The sequence below is a fragment of the Lepidochelys kempii genome, chromosome 19, assembly GCF_965140285.1.
Source record: "Lepidochelys kempii isolate rLepKem1 chromosome 19, rLepKem1.hap1, whole genome shotgun sequence".
NCBI lineage: Eukaryota > Metazoa > Chordata > Testudines > Cheloniidae > Lepidochelys > Lepidochelys kempii.
In genome coordinates this window covers 6578646-6599557 of record NC_136398.1, presented here as the reverse complement: position 1 = coordinate 6599557, position 20912 = coordinate 6578646, and the positions used below count along the sequence as shown (strand labels likewise).

General features: G+C 52.1%; 1 long non-coding RNA gene across 1 annotated transcript; it reads right to left on the bottom strand.

The window, feature by feature from the left end:
- Positions 1–1304: 1304 nt before the first annotated feature.
- On the bottom strand, positions 1305–19660 carry LOC144929553 (uncharacterized). Its single transcript, XR_013634833.1, has 3 exons — positions 19364–19660; positions 12450–12553; positions 1305–1479 (listed from the first exon to the last, which is right to left on the bottom strand). It is a non-coding gene; the product is annotated as an uncharacterized LOC144929553 (long non-coding RNA).
- Between the last annotated feature and the right edge of the window lie 1252 nt (positions 19661–20912).

Here is a 20912-nt window from a genome sequence, read left to right as displayed (position 1 = left end):
ATCAGGAGCCACGGCACTATCGTCTAAATACAGGACTAGGAACCAGGAGCCCCTGAGTTCTAAAGCCACCAGACTCTGACTCTTAGAGGTCTGGAGCAAGCCTGTAGGCTAAATGATCCCTTGTGTTGAACCGCGCAGGAAAATAGGACATTCCTCTAGGCAGTGTCCATTCCCAGGAGGCCTGGTTCTGACCTGAAACCCTGACCCTATTGAAGTCAATGGGGAATTTTGCTGTTGAATTAATGGGACTAAGATTTCACTGTGGACCTGCCCCTTTTGTAATGGGCCAACCTATAACCCAATCCCAGGTCCAGAACAGCTAAGCTTTCAGGTCTAGAAACAGGGCAGGAAATCCCAGCACTTCATTGATATTCACCTAATTAACCCTCACAACCATGTGAGGAGAAGGGAGGTGAGGGTCAATTTCCCAATGGGAAACTGAGGCACAGAGCTGGGAGGTGACTTACCCAAGGCCACTGAGTCAGTGGCAGAGCTGGGATTAGAACCCACAAGTTCCTGGCTCGCAGTCCTGTACTTAGACCCCTGCACACTATTTCTGATACTGGCTCGGTCAGGATTCCCGCAAGCTGAACCTCTTCTGGTATCATGTCACGTCTTCCCCTTTCTGAAAGCTGGGTGTGCAAATGAGCCTGGGCCAAGGGGGAGTGGAGACCGGGGAAATTAATGAAAATTGTTTGACCCTCACAAGGATTTGGGTTCTTCTGACCAGGGTTTGATCAGGCAGATCCTTATTTCCCATCAGTTTGTCCTACATGGGACTTGAAGTTAAACACCAAATCCTGCCCAGGAGAAACGGGATGCTGGCAGATGCTTCTCCAATATCCCAACTGGCAGGGATCCAGGAGTGCTGGAGGGGTGCACAGTGGGGAGTAATTTGCAGCTGTGCAGCAAGCCCAGGTTGCATGCTGTAGCATACATACAGGCTGACTGTCTGGAGAGGTAGCCGCACCGATAGACTACACTCACTTTGGGCTGCGGCACCCAGGCCAGGGTGACAGCCAGGCTGTTCGCCTGAAGCATTCCCTCATGCACTTGGGAGGGACCTTGCCCTGCTGTACCTGCACGGGAAGTAGCAGAAGGGGCTACCACCTGGCAGAGGATGGAGAGAGCCCTTGATCAAACAGTGCAGTTCTGTGCCTCCATCAAGCCCTCATCAATGGCTTCTCCTGCTTTGACACACGCCCCCCATCCCGGGTGCCGCCGTCTGATCAGCGAATGATTCCTGCATTTGCCCACCTCCAGGGCACAGCAGTCAGGGACACAAGTGCTTTCCAACCCTTTTATTGCAAGCAGCATTACATCCATCAGCCAGCCAAGGCCCAGGGAGCCACTCTGTTCAGAAGCCTCAGTCCCAGCCAGGAGGTGTTGGGGAGGAGTCTGGGGAGCAGAGGAGGGGCTGCTCCACTTGGGGTCACATCTCCGTCTCAGGGATCAAGCAGGCGCCGTTGGGAACTTTTCCTGAAGGGGAATACAATTCCCATGAGGCACTTTTGCAGTATATCTCCCAGGGAGCTTCTGGGTCCCATTCACTTCTCCCACCCTGCTCTGCACCCATGGGGAAGTCAGCAGAGAACCACCTACCTCCTGTCCTGGGAGGGACCAGGCCACCACCCAGCTCTCCAGAGACAAACCCAGTGAATCCTGTTTTAAACAGAGTCTCAGCGGGAGGAGAAGGGAGGAGCAGGGAATACCCCATTAGCCCAGGGAGAGAGACTTAGCAACTTCCTCTGGAGTCCTGGCCTGGATTTCCCCCAGGCTCCCCCACCCCACCCCTCCAAATGGAGCGGTGCGACTGTGTTCTGTACGACTGTGCTGGAGACCTAGCAGGGCTGTGGACAGGGCCTGCATGGAGGGATGACTATGCGATAGCCAGGGTGGCAAATCCCATTGCAGGACCAGGGAAGGGATCAGGGCTAAATCCTTTGCTCTTGATCTCTGACACGAGCAGGGGGAGCTTTCCTAGGGGCATCCTGAGTCTTGGGCAGAGTATCATTTGTTTCACTTATGGGCAAAAAATTCTGAGCAGGGCAGAGACGGGATGAGGGTGAGTCTTTCAGGTGGGGAGGGGCAGAGGAGAGACAAGTGCACAGTGTCCCTTTAAGGCCCCGTCTGCATTCTGGTGGTGCTGAGATGAATGGGGAATTGACTGGAGCTGGTGGCAGCTGCTCTGCTTGGAGGACCCATCTGAAACTCCCTCTTTGTGCTGCAGGGACATGCTCCCCGGAGCCGTGCTGACCACAACGGTCCCGAGCCCTGGCAGCCTGCGAGGGGGCATGGAGAAACCCTCGGCTAGGATTGTGTGTCTTTCTGTATCTGTGGTTCTCTAGGCGTGTGTGTGTGTTGCAGGTGCATGGCTGTGCATGGATGGTTGTGTACCTCTGCATGTGCACATGGGTGTTTGTGTTTCTCTCCAGGTATATTGTGTGTGCGCCCACATGCATTTGTATATGTTTAATTGTGTTGAGCACGGTAGTGCCTAAGGGCCAACTAAGGATGTGGCCTCCTTGTGCTAGGGGCTGTACGAACCCAGAGTAGCAGACAGTCCCTGCCCCGAAAAGCTTACAATCTGAATAGACAAGAGAGACACAAGTTGGGGGAAGACGCACAAGCAGAGTGTACAGCGAGACGGCAGCCATGTGGGTGCGTGCATGTGAATGGATCCCCCAGCCCTGGGACAATGCCCAGCTCCAACCTCTGCTAGTCTCAGAGGTGGAGATGGGAATTTCAGAGGGCCACTTTCTCTTCTTTTCTCGATGGCTTCTTGTGCCGCCTGCATCCCCATCGGAGCGCCTTCCAGCAGTCAGTGCATCAATCAGCGTGACTAGCGGTCACACTGGTTCATTTTCTCTCTTGTCCTCTCCCCAGTGGAGAAACTGTGTGCGCAGGGTTCGGTAGGGCTTTAAAAAAATTTGTAAATACGTACACACTGCTCTGTCTGTTGGTTAGAGAAGGATGATGGAAAAAGCTCTCCTGGCCCCTGGAGCAGAAAGTGGTGAGGTTTGTCCCTAGTTCCTGGGGGAGATCATTCCACAGTCTGGACCGGCCCCTGAGAAAGCTCTCCCTCCAGCACAGACAAGCTTTACCCTGATGGTGCGAAGCTCCACGGGGCCCAAGGAGCATGCACATTCACTGCAACCCCCTCAGGATATAATAGGTGTCTCAGGCCAGCAGGAGAACCGCTGAGGAGCAGGCTGGGCGAGCCTCAGTTTTCACTGCCGCTCAGAGCCGACAGGTAGAACCCTTGTCACGCGATGAGGAGCTTGGAAGAAGGCAACACACATTGGGGCGGTAGTTGTTGGGGGACCAGGTCAGGTGCTGATATGGTCATGCATGTAACACGCCTGTTCCACGATCAGGGAACATGCAGGGAGGAGTTACGGGTGCCAGCGGCATTCCGGTCTCGCCCGTGGTGGGTTGCTAACACTACCGTGTGTTTCACACCTCGCTGCTGGGCATGTGTTGGGTCCTCTTTCACCTGGGTCATAGCGGGGTTTCCGTACGCTGACATCATGGTTTGTGATCTCAGACTGAGCCTTAGCTGAGCCCCACTCAAGCAACCCTTTCCCCCTGCTGATGACGGTCTACAGTGGCTCTGAACATCCACCAAGAGCCACAGAGTGGGGCCAGGAGTATACAGAGAAGCATGGCCTCGTGGTTTGAGTCCAGGCCTGTGAGCCACAAAGGATATGTCTAGACTGCAAAATTGCCACCCCAGAGCAGTGAGTCTCAGAGCTCGCATCTGCAGACTCGGTCTCGTGGGACTCTCGCTACAGCAATAAAAATAGCAGTGCATACATTCCCGCCTGGGCTCTGATGCCTGGGGAGGAGGGTGGGCTTCAGAGCCTGGGCAGGAACACTGACCCCACCATCGTTAGCGCCATAGCATGAGCCCGGGTCTGAGGCTCACTGCCATGGGTGTTTTCTGGCAGTCCCCAGACCAAGAAGTTCCAGTTCTGACTCTGACACTGACGCCTTGGGCAAGTCACTTGCCCCACGTTGTGCCTCAGTTTCCCCATCTGTAAACTAGGACAAAAATACGCATCGCCCAGGGCGTGGGGTGAAGATTAATTAGCTAACATGAGCCGACGAGGAGAAGCGTGAGGGTGCCAAGCATACCCATGAGTCTATACACTGTGTTTGTACCAATTCCGGTTGGGGTCTGTTTTTTTACCAGTATAGTTAAAGGGGTACAACCCCTAGTGTGGATGCAATATAAAGGCTTGAAACCAGTTTCAAACCACTGCAGGTAACATAGTGCAAAACCCTTGTAAAGACCCATCCCTGCCACCCCGCTCTTTCCTCAGGGAGGTGCATTTCCTCTCACACCCAGGACTGGGGCCCCAGTGGGGACATGAGGGAGGCGGAAGTGATGACTTCACATTGCGGGGGAGGCTCTCCGTCACTGCAGAGGGCTGGGAAGGAGGTGTCACCTCTGACAGGACTGGAGGAAGGAAACTGAAACTTTGCGCTTTCCTCTTCACTGCGCGCTCCAGCCTCGCTGACCCGGAAGCGTCTTCCCCTCCAGGCCCCTTTGCAGATCCCGTCCCTTTGACTCACCTTCCTGATCAGACTCCATCCGTGATGGGGCACCTCTCCTGGGGGGCACGTCCGCACAGGCTGTGTTCTGCCTCTCGCAAGCTTGTGTCATGACTCACTGGCTGAGTAATGGGCCCCTCACAGTTTCTGCTGGTTCATCCGAGGCCCTCTGGCTCTCTCCAGGAAGCTACTGACCTCAGCAAAAGCTGGGCAAACCAGAGCTGCAGCTCCAGAACCAGAATGGGGAGGGACCCAGTGAAGAACAGAAGGGCTTGCAGAGCCCCTACGGTGATGCTAGACCCTTGGCATGTCTTTGGTCCGGCTCCATTCACCCAGCGTCTCAAAGCATTTTACAGACATGGCTTCATTAGGTAGGCCTGCGCCCCACCCCCATCTGTAAACTGAATAGAATGACAGTTACCTTCCTTTGTAAAGAGTTTTGAAACTGTCTGGTTAAAGCCATTCTAAGTGAAAGGTATTGTCCTTGTGGTGAGCCCAGGTGAAAAAGTTTGGCTCAGAGTGCTCCACGGCAAATACAAGTTTAAAAGGTCAGTATCATTCTCTCCACTGTAGGGGTGGAGAAACTGAGGCACAGAGCGGCGACATGCCACGGTCACACAGTGGGTCAGTGGCCAAGCCAGGAGTTGCTGACTCCCAGTCTTCTCCTTTAACCAGTGGATAACACAGACAGAAATATTAATATAGACTAGAACATCATATGCTTAGACTTCTGTAAGGCATTTGACTTAGTCCCACATGGCAATCTGGTTAAAAAATAGCACTATACAAAATCAGTGCAGCCCATGTTAAATGGATTAAAAACTGGTTAACTGATAGATTGCAAAAAGTCATTGTAAATGGGGACTCCTTATCCTTTGGGAGTGTTTTGCGTGGGATCTGTTCTTGGCCAAATGCTATTCAATATCTTAAGCAAAGATCTTAAAATCATTGTGGGTAAAGTTTGCAGGTGACACACAAAGTCTGGAGTGGTAATAATGATGAGGACACGTCAGTTATACCAGCCAGCCTGGATCGGTTGGTAGCTGGGCTCATTTGAACCACATGTGTTTTAACACAGCTATATGCAAGGTCATACATCGAGGAACAAAGGATGCAGGGCACAGTCCTAAGATGGGGCCCGTATCCTGGAAAGCAGTGACTCTGAAAAGGATTTAGGAGTCATAGTGGATAATCAGCTGAGCATGAGCTCCCAGTACAATGCTGTAGCTATGGGGATGAACGTGATTCTTGGATGTATGAGCAGGGGAATATCAAGTCACTGGGGGGAGGGATAGCTCAGTGGTTTGAGCATTGGCCTGCTAAACCCAGGGTTGTGAGTTTAATCCTTGAGGGGGCCATTTAGGGGTCTGGGGCAAAAATTGGGGATTGGCCCTGCTTTGAGCAGGGGGTTAGACTAGATGACCTCCTGAGGTCCCTTCCGACCCTGATATTCTATGAAGTCAGAGTAGGGACATGGTGTTACCTCTGGATACGGCATGAGTGAGATCTTTACTGTGTATGGTTCTGGTGTCCACACTTTAAAAAGGATGTTACAAAATTGGACAGCATTCAGGAAAGAGCTACAAGAATGATTCAAGACCTGGGACCCCTGCCTTACAGTGAGACATGCAAGAATCTCCATCTATTTTGTTTATCCAAGAGAAAGTTAAGAGGGGACTCAATCACAGTTTACATGTACCTACATGAAGAAGAGATTTATGATTTCTCTTTAATCAAGCAGAAAAAGACATAATCAGATCCAGAGATTGGAAGCTGAAGCTAGAGAAATTCAGGCTAGAAATAAGGCACACATTAACCATTGGAATCTACCTAGGGGTGTTGTGAATTCTCTATCACTGTAAGTCTTTAAATCCAGACTGGATATTTTTCAAAAAGACATGCATTGGCTCAAAGGAGAAGTTATGGGCTTGATGCAGAATGACTGGTGAGGTCTGTGTTATGCAGGAAATCGGTCTTGATGCCTTCTGGTCTTACAATCTCTGACTAGAACCTCACTCCTCGTCTGCTGCTTCACCCCTGTCTTTAGAGAGAGCTACCCCTCACTGGCCATCTATTGAGGAGGTGAGTGGGACGAGACCAAGGACCTGGAGCCTCAAGTTCTGGAGGTCAGGTTCAGCTCGTACAAGGCTGCAGCAGTTCATGTGCTTCATCAAAACATAGACAAATGTCCCGGGCTTGCAGAATTAGGCTGGAAATCTCAGGGGACAAGACTGTCCTATTGGGACACTTGCCTCCCGCCAGGTCCTCATCTCCAGGGTGAGGCAGATGGAGGCAGGGAGGAGCTACTGGGGGGCAATGGGAGATGGGGAATGCATTGGGGGAGGGGGGCTGAGAAAGTGAGGCTGGAGGGCACAAACAGAGGAAATGGAACGTTGGGGGGTGCGCAATGGGGGACGTGAGAACCCAGAGTGGGGTAAAGGGAGAACTAATGCAGAGGGGACCCTTGAGAACAGGGAAAACAGAAGCGAAAATGACAAACCTGGCCTCTCCACACTGGGGAGAGAGCATCTGGGTGCTGATTTTAAACCCCAATCTTGTTAATTACAACAGTTCTATTCAAAATCGACCATTCCCCAGGGTGCTGGTAGCTGTCCCTCCCCGCCAGGCTCTTTGCACAGCTCTCTCTGCCAGGTGTTTTGTGTAAGCTCTGTGTGACGTGCCCCCGTTCCGTTCCTCCTATCTCAGGTGGGCTGACTCAGCTCCAGCCTGCAGCTGTGACAAGGGGCCATGCACAATGCCCTTGTCAAGGCTGCAAATGGCTCATCTCTCCCCATACAGGTGGGAGCGAGCTCCTGTCCTAGGAGCACATGTGGCTCAGGGGACTAGAAAGAGAAGGAAATCAGTGGGGGAGAGGACGATCCCTATCTCAGGTTTCTCTATTTTCTGGCTGTGTGGGCCTCTCCGACAGAGCCGGTCAGATCAGGGTAAGTCATCTGGATGCCCCCTTCACAGGGGCAAAGCCCAGGTCCTACGTGCTTAGTTGAGGAATAAGCCCTGTCACAGAGCGCTTTGGCTCTTCCACACTTTGAATCATTCAGGCCCCGCAATCTGCCCACCCCAGGAGAAACAGTGAGAGGCAGAGATGTTAAGTGACTTGTCCAAAGCCGCACAACAGAGTTGGTGGCAGAGCTCGGGTTTGAGCACAGGAGTTCCTAGCTTGTGGGCCAGTGCTCAGTCCACTAGACAAACCCAGTGGCCTCCCTGGGGGCCTGTGTGTACTCCAGTTAGCACCGAGCTGGGTACAGACTTTCCTAGTGTAGACAGGGTATTAACCAGATGGTGTGCTCCAGCCAAGGCTTTGGAAGCCAGGAGGGGGAAAGAGCATGTGGAGAGGAAGGGGCCTGGGGTGACGCTGATGAAGTTGGCTGATTAGCCGTGATGTAGCCAAGAGCTGCAGGATGGGGACAGGGAGGGGGTCGTGGTGAGTGAATCACAGCCCTGTGCTGGCACTGGCCGGTCACAGGCAGGAAGCGCTGGGGTTGGGGGAGCAGGGAGAAGAGAGGAATCTGGGACAGGAAAGCGGCCTGCCATTTCCAGGGCTGGCAGGAAGAGCGTCAGATGAAAGGTCTGGACAGAGCAGGACGAGCCCCTGGCAGTGACGGGAGAGGAAGCTGTGAAAGGAGCAAGGGGTGAGGAAGCCGTGAAAGGAGCAAGGGGTGGGGGAGGCAGCTGTTCTCTCTCTGAGCCACACCTGCCCCCCAGGACAGACAGGGCCCGAAGCTCTGGCACTCAGGCAGGGGATTATCTGCAGCTTCCTCAGACATGGGCCAGGCCGCTTCACCCCATGTGTCCCACCCCCTGGCCCTGTCCTTTCTCAGGAAGATCATGGGGGCCTGTGACCCTGATGGTCCTGAGGGGTGGCCCCTCTGTGACCTAGTCATGCTCTTCTCCACACTGATGGCTCTCTCCCTTCCTGAGCGCGATCACAGCCTTGCTATCGCTCCTTGCCCCTCAAAGGTGGCTGCAGAGAGAAGTGAGCCGAATTCCCCAGGGCGACACATTCGGTCAGCGGCAGAGCTAGGGACACAACCCAGATCGCCCAGGCTTGTGCTGTAACCACTAGGCAAAGCTTCCTCCTCAACACAGCAACCCTCCCTCCCTGGCATAACAGGACCCTGTTAGCTCCCCTGCATCCAACCCTAGTTCATTTTTGGTCTGAATCCCACTGGGAGCTGCAGTCCTTCCTTGTAGAGAAAATGGAATGGAGTCTCTTTTGAAACATAGATGTTTAAATGCACATTCCCCGTGCTTCTCTTCCCATCCCGAAACTGTCGTATATTGTTGCTATGCTAAAGAGCCGCCACATTCCACCCCAGAAGTAGCTGCATATCAGTGGGCAGGTGAAGAGATTCCTGCGCATGGCCATATACAGACATGTGCATCTCTGCCAAGGCTCTCAACCTGTCAGGGTCTAAGTTGGTGGCACAGGCCCACAGTGAAGCTGCTGTAGAGGGGGAAGTGGTGATGAGCGGGTGGTGTGGGATTCATTTATTTTCACGCAATGTTTTCCTTGTCTGTAAGGTTAGAGCTGGGGGTGATAAAGCAGCAGATGGGGCCGGGAGTTCCGATTGTTTGGATCTGGGACTTGGGTTTGGGCCATTAGCCGCAGTCTTTGGCCCTGGAATCAAACATCGCCAGAGCTGAAGGGTGTCTGGATCCACGACCCCACCCTCAAACAGGAGTGAGTGGATGGATGCTGTTGTGATAGCCAGGAATCTGGGTGGAGGGTGAGCCCAGAGCACAGCACCTGCTGTCTCCCCCTCCCAACCCCCCGGCCAGCCGTGACTTGCAGCAGGTGCCGTTGCTGTGCCGAAATGATCACATGCGGTAGCAATGGCATAAGTGTAAAATAACAACACGGAAACGTTGGGGAGGGGCGGGGGGCAGAGGCCGAACATAATGGGAATATTCATAGCTGTGACTGCGAGAATGCAGCCCCTGATGGCTACTGACACATGGAGCCAGGGACTGCCCCTGCAAGATACCAAAGGGATTTCCCAGGCTGCTTCAGCTTCCTGTGGGAGAGGGCAAGGGGAAGGCAGAGGTGACTGCACGTCAGCTGCAAGGGACTGCGAGTTTCACTCTGCAAACGCTCGGTGGTGCCCCAGGTATGTCTGGGGGACCGGTTCCTCCTGTGGATGCCAATACACTGGGTGGCTCCAGGATCATTCACAAGCCTGTGAACAGCTCATGCGCCTGAGTCTGCGTGTGCGTATGTCGTGCAGGCATGAGTGTGTATGTACCCTGTGCGTGGGCACACGTACTGGTGAGTACACGCGTGAGCTTGTAGGTGTGCATGTGCATTTGTGCAAGTTTGCACGTGCGCGTGGATTCCAGCACTGGGACACTGCTCGGCTCCAATCTCCATTAGCCTCCGAGATGGAGAGGGGAATTTTGGGGTCCCAGTTTAGCTGCTGTTGCCCCTCAGGGTATAACTGGCCAACGTGAGAATCAGCTGGGAACCCGGCTGGATGAGCCTCCTCTTTCACTGCAGCGAGGATCAGGTGCGAGGATCTCATGTGCCTCATGACGGTCGGACTTGGAGGGATGTCATAGGTTCTGTGTGTAACACATGGTGGCAAGGCTTGAGAAGCCTACTCAGCCGCTTGCCGGTGCAAGTAGAAATGCTTCCTGGCAAGTGGGCTGGGTAGGCCAGGGAGCTATTGTCTTTTTCCTCCCTCCCCTCTATGGCTGGGAACTGACAGAGAAGCAACCAAGATGTTAGGATGAAGAGGGATCGGGATGGAGGATAATATGGAAAGTATTATAATGCTATTATGTACATCAATGCTCTCTTCTATCTTGACAAATCTCTGTGTGCGTTTGTGTACAGTTCTGGTCACTCATGTCAGATAGGGTATTATTTGAGGGGGTTCAGAGAAGGGTGATGAGAATGATCAAAGTCCTGGAAAATCTCTCCTATGAAGAGAGATTGAAAAGACTAAGATTGTTTACCTTAGAAAGGAGATGAAGGAAAGGGGCCAGAGTAAACGTATATAAAATAATGAATCCTCTAGAGAAGGAAGCTTCTTCTCCCTGTCTCACAACACAAGAACAAGGAGACACTGAATGGAATTGAAAAGTAGCAAAATTCAAAACTCATAAAAGGAAATACTCCCCCCCTCCACTCATTATGGAATTAGACTGTGGACTCACTGCCACAGGATGTCACTGAGGCCAAGAATTTGGCAAGATTCAAAGAGCGAGGGAATGGATGTTCAACAGGATAATAAGAACACCCAGAGTTATAACAGTTAAGGCAAACAAAGAGTTTTGGAAGGGATAAAAAAATTTAATTCTTCAGTGCTTAAACTGATCTGTAACTGTTAGGGGTCATCGTGAGGCTTTCATGGTTACAGATTATTCCATATCTGCCACTGTGAGATTCTTGCACCTTCCTCTGAAGAATTTGGCATGAGCCACTGTTGGAGACAGGACATTGGACTAGATGGACTTTGGGTCTGATCCAGTCTGGCAATGCCCATGTTCCTATGAAGGAAGGTGCACGTGAGAATGACAGCTCTGTGCGCTAAAGGTGTTCTTACTCAAGATGTGATGCGCTGTCACCGTTCCATGTCGTTTACCGCTTGCTGTTCACCAGCTTAAGGGGTTCTTTGCTTGGGTCGTACCTAGATCTTGAAGAGCTGGCTCTGTTGCTCCCGGTTTCAGATGGCCCATTAACAAAGACCAACTGGGCACCAGTAATTGTTCTGGACATTGTGAGAGCTGCTTCCAAGACCACATGTGCAGCTCTGTCTGCTGAAGGATAAGTGCAGCCCACAGAGCTCTGGCAGCCACTTTTGTGGTGCATTCAGAAGCCCAGCCCAATGAGATTACAAGTCCCAGCATGCAATGCTCCAATTTGAAAGAACTGTACCGCACGCTGGAAATTGTAGTCTTGACAGGCCGCAGCAGGAGGGCAGCTGCAATCTGCTCTGCTTTGGGGCAGCCCCTGCCTTGGCTCTTTGTAAATTAAATCTAGCAGGTCTTTTCCAGAAGAGCCGGGGTCTGCTGGGATCCCTAGCTGTTGCTGCCACATGCCATAGGCCAATCTGGCACATGCACGCCAGCGAGCATGGAAGAGCAGCACGCGTGTTTCATCATCATGTGCTTTCCCTTCATTGGCTCACTTCCTCCTCTGGGTGCAAGGCTCAGAGGTCCATTGGCCTCTGAAATGTCAGGTTATAAAACCAGCTGGAAGAACCTCCCCGGGCATGCAGAAATCGTGGGAGGCGGAGTTTCCTCTTGTGGAGGTTTCGGTTGTGTCCCTCACCTCAGTCACGTTGGAAAGGCCTGACATGCCACTTGGGCAACGAGGGTGAGGGATTGTGCTGATCTGGACAGGGACTCTGCTTGAGAGACTGAAACCAGGGCACTGGGGGAGGAACTCTGTCCCTGGGCCAGGCCTGAAATCCTTACTCAGGCAAAACATCTTCCAAAGCACCCAGGCTCCTCTAGCTAGGCATGGACTGATTAGGACATCCAGGTCCCCAGTAGGGAAAGGGGACAGTGAAGAAGGCTTTATGTGGTAAGCTCTTTGGAGCAGCGATGGTCATTCGTTATGTTTGTACAGCAGCTTGCAGAATGGAGCCCCGACTGGGTTGAGACCTCTAGGCGCTCCTGTAACATAACTGTCCAATAATAATAGGAAGAAGGTGGGTCCCCAGCTCCCATAGGCGCTCAGATACCTTGATGATGAACGAGTCGTGCGGTCTCCCAGTACTCGTGGTGGATTCAGAGGGTGCGGTCTGGGTCTGGTGACAAGACCGTTATTTACCTCTGACCTCGCAGAGTGTTTAGCCCCAGGGTTTCCCTGACTCCAGCTGTCCCCCGAGGAGCAGCAGATAGCACACGGGAACTGATCCACTTACCTGGGTTGGTGACCCTCTCAGGGGTGACAGGTCACAGGCTCGTGAGTCGGCGAACTCTCTTGCCCAGGTAGTAATGGTTGAGATTTTGCCAGCGATATTTCCATCTGCAGAAGGGAAAGAAAGATGGAGTGGGGGGATGCGATGGGAGATAGGTAATAGACTGAGAGGCGGGTCACAGGCCAAAGAGATTGGGCAGGACAAGCTGGAGTTTTGAGCATATCCTTGATCAGCCCCACAGGAACCCACATGTGCAGACTTCTTTCACACAGGAGAATGGGAGGAGAGTTGTCTTGTCAGTGACACCCATTAAAGGGTTAATCCGTTGTTGCTAGATAACAGTGTCCCACCATCAAGCCCCGCTTCTCCTGTTCCACTGGGGAATGTGTTGTCCCTCAGGCTATGTCTACACTACAGATTTCTGCTGGCATAGCCCTGCTGCGGTGCGAGGAGTTGTGACTCCGGCCTGACATAGCTGTGCTGGCAGAAGCCCCTAGTGTAGACGCAATTATAACAGCAAAAACCAGCCTCGCTTGTTTGGCTCAGGGTGATAGGCAATAATAAACATACCCGGGTGTCGTCGTTGTTTACACAGGGACAGTGATGAGTCTAGACTATAGTATAAATACCCATGATATGCACTCATCTGAGCAGGTTTCAGAGGGGCAGCCGTGTTAGTTTGTATCAGCAAAAACAGTGAGGAGTCCTTGTGGCACTTTAGAGACTAACAAATTTATCTGGGCGTAAGCCTTCGTGGGCTACAACCCACTTCATCAGATGCAGTCTTGGTGGTTTCTGGACATGCAGGGCCCATTTTGTTTCAATTTGTGTGCACAAAGCTTGGAAGAGAGAAGTGCTGACTCAAAGACTGTTGCCAAATCAGCTGACCCACTCCACCATTTTACAAGGGGTTTGTCCTTATACACAGTTCCCATTGCAACCGTCCCAGGATTCAAAGGAGCATTGGCCCTGAGACCTCATCATTCATGCGCTGAGCTGCCGTTCTCAGCTCCTCCGCAGCAGCGAGTAGTGTGCTCCTGGGTTGGTGAAGCCTGTTTTGAATGCCCAGCAGCAACTGGGGCCCAAATCTGGGCTCTATACCGAGCAGCTGGCTGTGTGATGAGGTAAAAACACATTTTGAAGGCTGCAAATCTGAAAGGACCAGTGAGATGGCAGCAGTGCGGGGCTGGGGACAGGCAGTGGGGGAAAAAAGCATTAAACTGGCCTGCTTGGAAACAAAGACACGGTGATTATACAGATGTTATTTCCTTAGTGTCCTAGGGCAGCACCAAAGCCGGAGCATTGTGTGGTTTATTTTCTACAGATCACTGGGGGTTATTTACACAGAAGTTAATTTTCAAGTAATTTAACTATTTAATTGAAGATTAAGTAACAACTGTGTCCTGGGAAGATGACATCTGCTTGAGGCCGGGGATTTGAGGCCTGTGGGTGAGTGGGTTACACAAGCCTAGGAAAGTTTGAAACGTATTCACTTGCCTCTTGCAGGAACCCACAACCTTCCTGATGCCTTTTCGGTTGGCATCAGCTCCCGCTTCCTTGGCAGCCCAAACCTGGATGCTCCAGCCCCCTCGTTTGTTGCCCCACTGACCTGCTGTCCTCTTGGTTTGGGAATTCCCTTGGCAACAGCTGAAGGCTGAAATTCTCTCAGGGAGGAGGGTGAGTTTTGGCGTTGCAAGCAGCTAATGCCTTAGATTTCATAACAAGAACAGGGATGCAGGCTGTTAAATATTTATAGGAGCTGTAAGGTGCCAGCTTGGTAAAGTTCCTTCTCTATTTACTCTTCCATTTTTATTCCCTTTCTTCCCCTCAAGTCCCATCTGGTCTCCTTGGGCCATGCCTTGCGCTGTAATTCTATAAATCACCATCTGCTCTTATAGGGGGAGTGTTTTCTTTTTCACTTGCTTGTGTCTGTGGCCTCTGAAATGACTGCATGCCCCATTCCCAGCCGGGAATCTCATCTCTGGGGATTTCCAAACCAGGCTTTGGACCCGCACTGTAACTAGTGTGTAGTCTTGGCTTGGAACTGCCCCCAGAAGAGTCCACATTGCTGCAGTAGCCCCGGCTGGGTCACAGGAGAGACCCAAGTCCGGGGCTGTGGGAAGCCGACTTGTGGATACGGAGGTAAAATGCTGGTGTTCGTTGAGGCAGATCAGAGAACGGATGAGAAAACATCTGCACTTTGAAACAGAAGCCCTGGAGCACTGAGCAGTGCTGGAGGAGTTAATACACTAAATTTTCACTCCTGGAGGCCTGATCTTCTGTTCATCTTACAAGTGCAATGAGTTCAGCGGTCTCGGCTGATTAGGAAAACACATCCAGAAGAAGTGGGTGGATTGGCAATCTCTCCTGGGAAGAGGCACAGGCTGAAATAGCAGGAGCCCTAGGGTTAGGTGCTAGGAAAAGTCAGAGGAGCTGGAGGGGCACGGGCGGGGGTTACCGCAGGTCAGGCTGGAGAGAGAACTTTAGAATTACTTCTCTCTCCAATAAAATAACCACAACCCTAAATCCCAGCCCGGATGCCACCAGTTAGCACTCGAGGGGCAGGGGATTATTCAAAGATTTGGCCACGGGAGGGTACTGTGCCCTTACACAGCTTGGCACTGATTCCTTGCTCTGCAGTCATGTCCATGGGGTTTGTGACAGCCTCCATACTTGGGCATGGCCTCCTTACCCCTGGGAGCCTAAAGAGAGACCTGGCACCACTACCCCTGTACCATGCCAGGGTGAGCCAGCAAGCGCCTTCCCCCCCCCCGCCCCGTGCCACGTGCTTTTTGGTGATCTCGCCCCTGCCAGCCCTGGCGGTTCCTCGCGCCTTGACGAACGCAGAGACAGATGGTGAGAGAGCAGCACAGGCTCAGCTGGGACCAGAACGCATGAAAATGGCAGAGAAAGGGCCAGGGCTCCTGCTACAGAGAGAAACATAAAGGGCCAGCAGGATGGGTGGGAATCCCCTATGAGGGTGGAATGAAAGGGGACAGGGAGAAAAGGGGAAGTGGCAGAAGGGAGAAAAAAAGATGAAGAGGAGCCAGAAAAGAATTAAGCAGGGGAGAGAAGAGGGAAGAAGAAAGCCATGGAAGGGATAGAGACTGAAATGCAAAGCGTTTAGTTTTTCCCTTCCTTTCAGTCTCTCCTGCTCCCTCTCCTCCCCCCCCCCCCCCGCCCATGTGTCCCTCAGCCCCACACCTGTCTGATTGCTTTATTATTAGCTTTTCTTCTCGCTGATTGTCTAATTTGGTGTGTGGTTTCGAAATGAATCTGCTATTAAATCCTACTGTTTAGCCCTGTTTCTCCCAGAGCCAAGGGTGGTTGGGTCTGTCCCAAGAGTTGTTATCTCCAGGAGCAAAGGCACTTGAAACAAATTATTCTGAATTTATTCTAATTAGTTTTCCCCCCTCCCCTGCCCCGCCTGCCCCCACAAAATGAATTTGTTTGGGTGACAAAATGAGCGTGTGTGTGTAATTAGTAATAAGGATCTACGTTCACTGGCTCTGTTTTGGCAGCTACGCATGGGGCTGCTGCTGCTTAAGGATTATGATGGCGACTCAAGACCGGACTTTACAGGCCAAATCCTGCCCCACGTTACACCCCGTCCTTCCTTAGATTGTCTGGGTTTAACTGAGGATGGAATTTGGCCCTCCATTTCGCAACCATCTGCCATATGTGTCTGTGGGTTTGCAGGCCACTGCTGTCATCTAGATGGAATCAGGACAGCTCAGCTGTGTGTCATAAGTCCTATATTGCTAACAGTTCATGGAAACACTTTGGTAGCTCTCCAGGGAGAGCCTGGTGCTTTTGGAATATGGCAATATGATGTTCCATGGAGTTGTTACTATACGTCCAGTGAGCTGTAGTTCACGAAAGCTCATGCTCAAATAAATTGGTTAGTCTCTAAGGTGCCACAAGTACTCCTTTTCTTTTTGCGAATACAGACTAACACGGCTGTTACTCTGAAACCTGATATATGTCCATGGGCTGATCCTTTCCGTACGAAGCAAACGACTGATCTTCCCTTGGAAAATGTCGGTGTGCAACCTCCACGGCCAAAGCCTGCACTTCGACTGTACCCTTTCTCTCTCCTCACCCAGGTCTAGAGACGCAAGGCTTGGATCCTGCTCTGGATCTGGTGTCCCCAGAGCTGGGGAGGGTGTTGCATATGGAGGTTTGACTGAGGCCCTTTTCTGCCCAGGATATGAAGCTCTCAATTAAACTGCGGTACTGTGAACTTTCAGCGTCAAAAGATCAAAGAAAGAGTCACTGTTGTCCTGAAAAAAAGACCTTTGGTGCTCTAGCTTCCCACATTAATCTCAATGGGCAAAGCTGGAACTGGGGCAGAAAGCTTAGAAGTAAGACACATTAGTCAGCAAGAGATGCAGGCTCAGAGGGAAAGGGGGAGCTGAACAGCCCTACAGTAGTAAATTCTGCTGCATTCCCTGCCTGGTTCCCTGAGCCAGGGGACTGGGGAAGGCCTTGCAAACTCTGGCTAAATGAGTCACTCTTGGACAAAGGTAATATATTATCGCTAGAATAACAATAATGCTCTGCACCTTTCATCTGAAGCTCTTATCGTGCTTTACAAAGAAGTACAATCATCCTCGTTTTAGAGATGGGGAAACTGAGGCACCAAGGGGCGAAGTTACTTACAGCCACACAGTGAGCCTGCAGAAGTGTTATGATTAGAATCCAGTTCTCTGGGCAACCAGTCCCATCACTGGAACATGCTGCTGCTTTGTTTTTGATAACACATTTTTTAAAAGCAAAGCAGAAAAGGCAAAGAACCAAGGTGCGTTTCTTGTTTTCCCTATCTAGAAACCGTAGGACACAAGAGGGAAAGTGGAGAGAGTCCACAGGGGAAAGGAAAAACAAAAGTGTGAGAGACAGACTGAGAGATGATTTATATTTAGACTGTGAGTACTTCAGTGCAGGGACTGTCTCTCTGTTCTGTGTCTGTACATCATCTAGCACAGGGAGGCCCTGCTCCACGACGGGGGTTCCTATGTGCTACCTCAGCACAAATAATAACAAAATGATTTTTTGGAGAGCAAGAAAAAGAAGGATCCAGAGAAATGTTCCTATAACCTGCTCCACAGTCCAAAAAGGAGCAACTGCACACGTCCAATCAGAGACCACATAACGAAACAAGATCAAAATTGTCCAATTTTCCCCAGCTTCCCGACTCTGAGAACCTGTGGTTTTGGTCCACGTTCATCAGCGTTACCTGCTGAAACCAGATCCTTTCCCTCCATGTTGCATTAGGTACCTTTTGGCTGCTTTGATGATGCTATTGCTATTTCTGGCTGATTCGGGGGTGTTGCTCGGCGTGCAAAGATCTACCTGCTGCACGCACGAACACACACTCTCTTTAAATCTGATCCTTCCCAGGAGCTCCCTGAATTCCTAGGCTTGGATCAGCTGTCAGATGTGGCCCTGTTTTTTATTTTTGGACCTGCCCAGACTTATCCCTGGCACTCGGCCTGCTGGTGCTCACGGCACCAGTGGAATCAGAAGTTGGGAAGGGATGTGAATTGAACTACAGGAGCACCAAGGAAGAACCTGCTCCTGACTCCAGGCAGCCAGTTTGCACCAGTTCTCAGCCAACTTCACCCCCATAACTTTCCTCTGCAGGGTATCAAGAGGCAAGCTGGCCCAGCCAATGAAATGCAAGCAAAAAGCATGACCTCATCGGAGCAAACATCCATTGGCCGAGCATACTTGGAGGCCAGGACACTGTTACTCAGCCGCTACAGAGAGCTAATTAACCCTTTCCTTGGCATCTCAGACACTGTGTTGTGAATGGCAAATCTCCCTTCCTCTCCTGGTTTTTTTTTGGCCAATCAGAGCCATTGCACCTTCCTAGGGGGTCTTTAAGAAAGAGAAGGAGGGAGACGGTGAGGGTGAGAGGATGATGGGGTGACAGGCCCAGCCAGCCAAGGAACCCCCAGTCCCACCTTCTGGCTCCCATCCGATCCCCCTTGACACCATGCAGAACCTACCTCGGCGTGAGACCTAGGGAGGGTAAATAAACCCTGCATTTGCCACGTCAGGGATTTCGCTTTATTAACAGTATGAACAAGGGAGAGTCAAAGCTGCCAGTGTCCAGCTAAAGGCCAGTGACTAGCTCCAGCAGGGATAATCCTGGCTCATTATGGGGCCTGGTCTGGTTTGGGAAGGCCCTTTGGGTTCACCCATTTGCTGACCCTCTCCCATGCCCTGCCTTTACATGAGTCAGTGGCCCAGGATCCTGTTCAGAGGCCAGAGCGATTTCATTCCAGCTGCCACCTCTCGTGTCCCATGGCCTCCTGCACTTGGCACCAGACTCTGCTGGGCTGACTCTTGTGGCTAGGGGGGACAGGACCCCAGCAGGCCACCCCCAAGGCTAGCTACCAGGGCAAGGTGAGTGAGCCAGGTCCCAAATCGGAGAGCATTGCCCCCGTGATAGCACTTAGCTTGTCCACAGCAGCGGCCATCTGCAGAATCCAAAGTGCTTTTCAAACACAGATGAGTTCCTCCCTCATCCCCGCTCCTGGGAGGAAGGTGAGACTTGTTCCCACTCCTCAGCTGGGGAAACCGAGGCCCAGAGCAGGACACGATCCAGGGCAGAGCCAAACAGATCCCAAGAGTCCTGACTCTTGATCCCCTGTTTTAACCACTAGCCCCATTGCCTCCAAGTCTGGTTCCATCCACTCTGTCCCAAGAGAGTGTCTCCTGGGTGACAGCCTCCTAGTGGACCGACACTCAGATCAGCTGCCAACTGCAGCCCCCAGGATCAGAGTAGCCGTGGGTTAAGTGCTGGGATTGTGTTCCACCTCACTCTGTCCCTGCGAGCTCCCACACCGCTGCGCCCCCTCTTCACCTTGCAAAGGTCCCCAGCCCCACGTTCTGCTGGGGTCTGTACTTACACCAGGTTGTGTTTCAATCCGCAGCAGCTTGGCCAGTGGACAGACTCTACTTCGGAAAGGCCTGTGTTCCCAGGGAGGATAAGCAGCCACCGCCTGGGGGTGGCCCATGTGCTGCCAGATGCATAGCGCCTCTGCGGGCTGACCCAGTAATCTTGCAGGCCCTGGTGACTGGAGTAAGCAGGGCGCAGAGCAATATTCTTCCTCCCCCCATAAACTGGCATCTCCACTTCATTTCTGCGGGGCAGCAGGGCCCTCGGCTTGCTGCATCAAGAGAGAGAAGCCCATGAGGTTTATATAGGGAAGTCTCTGCAGTGGAGTCGCATGTTGGTTTGCGGACATGCTGCTCTTGTGCTCTCACTCCCCATGGGTGTCGTGCTGTCAATTTCCCTGCCAAACGGCAGTCCCACCCTGGGGCAGAAGTTTCAGGGAGCAGAAGGTGGATTTGAGCAATATTTGCCCTTGATCGCAGATCGGGTCAGAGCCCCCTAGCATCTTGCATTTCCTTAGTGCCTTTCATCCAAAGGATCCCAAAGCACTCTGCAAACTAGAGAGAGGGGTCACTTCATCAAGCAGTGAAATGTAGCCACTTCTGGGCTGGAACAGGCATCTAATGTGCACAGCAGTCCAGGTCTGGAAATGATATCTGTGCCTCGTTGTGCGGGGGGAGTTTGGGGAGGCAGAACATAACCACCCAAGACAGAATCTGGTTGGGACATCATCTTCAGGGAACTCAGCTGTCTCCAATTGATTCAGCAAGAATTATTCCTTTCCTGCTGTAAAACATTTCTAAGCTATCAAGGGCACCGGGGGGGGGGGGCAGAGGGGGGGTAGTGATTACAAATGTCCTGACAAACCCTCCTACTGAGAGAGATGGATTGCGCTTCGAGTCTGCGGATGCTGTGAGAGAAACCGAATCTTACAGGAGAACAAAACCTTGGCAGGGTCTCTGATCCAAGTTCTCTGAGGGAGGGAGGCGAAGAGTGCTCACTGATGAGTCAAACTGCATCACCGAAAGCAAATTCCAGGGTGGGGAGAGGCTGAGTTACAGGAGTCACAAGCCCCTTGCATGCGCCCATGTCAGGCAAAAGCAGTCCTCTCTTGGGGGGCCGTCTGGCTCACTGAGGATTGCCCAATCTTTACAGTGCGGTGGGCCAGATGCTAGTTTGGGGGCACCTCCATGGGCTACATGCCCAAAGCCATGCTTTGCAAAATGGCGTCCGTGCGGCGCGCCTGCGGTCCCGCTATGCGTAGGATGCCATTTGGCAGAGCAGGTCTCAGACGTGTGCAGAATTTCACGGCAATGCTCGACACCCGCCATACGTTTGGGGCAGCTGTTGCTGCGGGGGAGGAAGGAGGGTCCATTTGGACCACGCCTGAAATTCTAGCCTCTGTCTAAGTACCGCGGTCCCTTGTGGCTGTGAAAGCAAGGCGAGCGCACGTACCGAGAGAGGAGATAATTCGCCACAAACAGAGCCGTCTCAGGAAACATCCTCCTGTCCTCTCTTGTGTCCAGCCAGCAGCTCTCTGGGAATGAGCAGCCTGTTTGCGC